Raw genomic sequence first — 479 nt, forward strand, 5'->3', positions numbered from 1 at the left:
CGGGAGGGAGGAAATTACCTGCCAAGGTTTTACCTCGCGTCTGCTTTGCTAACGACCTGCCACGGTTGGCTTTTCTGTCTTAAATTTCAAGACAAATACTTCTCTTTTTTTTTCCCCCTGAGCGTTTCCCTAAAAAAATAGCAAAAAACAAACACACCCAAACCCCCAGACCTTTCCTTTTAACCTTTCTACTACAGAAGTATCATTCTGGCTTAACTTTGTTTTAGCCTCCTTGGAACCTCGCTTTGACTATCCTCTATTCAGAACAAATAGCTGAATTTGTAACACTGCGTAGGAAACTAAGAATGGCGAAAACAAAATGTGTTACCATTAGAAGTATGCATGGCAACCTTTTGTTTATTTATTTATTTTATTTCTGGCCAGCCAGACTTTCTGTATGGAAATAACGGCACTTGAAAAGTTCAGTCAAATGCCAGCATTGATTACTTATGTTCTGACACGACAGGAAAAATATGTCT

This window comes from Acanthisitta chloris, unplaced genomic scaffold (assembly GCF_000695815.1).
Source record: "Acanthisitta chloris isolate BGI_N310 unplaced genomic scaffold, ASM69581v1 scaffold10059, whole genome shotgun sequence".
Taxonomy (NCBI): Eukaryota; Metazoa; Chordata; class Aves; order Passeriformes; family Acanthisittidae; genus Acanthisitta; species Acanthisitta chloris.